The 687-nt window shown below is 28.5% G+C and overlaps 1 protein-coding gene across 5 annotated transcripts in view; it reads right to left on the bottom strand.

The window, feature by feature from the left end:
• The window catches only part of NOVA1 (neuro-oncological ventral antigen 1), a 210,745-nt gene that overhangs the window by 77,065 nt on the left and 132,993 nt on the right, over positions 1–687 (bottom strand). The window lies entirely within an intron of this gene.

The following is a 687-nucleotide window of genomic DNA, read 5'->3' as shown; positions in this document are numbered from 1 at the left end:
TTTTAAACTCCACAGAATAACTTTGCAAATGTTTTTCCCAGGGAAAAATATCCAAATTAACCAATTCCTTACATTGGTCTACTGTACTCCTTACTTAGAAGTACAGATCAAACTTCCTAATTAAATTTAGTCACTGTGATGATAAAATGTTAAATCCGGACCACAAACTAAGGCTTTCTTACAATATTGCTTCATATCAAACCTTGACATTTTAGGTTTGACATCTACCAGAATGTCATAACTACATACTGTTAGGAAAAGAAACAAATGTGTTTATCAATTAAATTATTTGACCAAATTCTGCTAGATTATATTGGAACTAAGGCAAAGTGTTAATATATTGCTCATGAACTTTTCTATGTAAAAATTCTAAGATGATTTTGAATAAAAGTTCTACTTGATAGATGAAAAATTAAGTGTTAATATGAGATATTTCTTCAGGACCACGAAAATATATTATTTATTTACTCAGTGACTTTCTAAGAGGCCCTGAGGAAACATTATTCTATAAATACCTATAATCAATGGACCAAAACATTCTGAAAAAAATGTCCCTTGTTACTATAACAGTGAAATAATTTTATTTAGAGTAAAACTATTCCTAGTCTTTTCCTACTGTTAAGTCAAGATTATAGACATTTGTATATGTCATAAGCATGTGCAATATATTTCCAAATTTAATATCAC

This window comes from Propithecus coquereli, unplaced genomic scaffold (assembly GCF_000956105.1).
Source record: "Propithecus coquereli isolate 6110/MARCELLA unplaced genomic scaffold, Pcoq_1.0 Scaffold261, whole genome shotgun sequence".
NCBI classification, from domain to species: Eukaryota; Metazoa; Chordata; class Mammalia; order Primates; family Indriidae; genus Propithecus; species Propithecus coquereli.
Note: the sequence above shows the minus strand (reverse complement) of the source record. Positions and strands in the feature narration are given on the sequence as shown.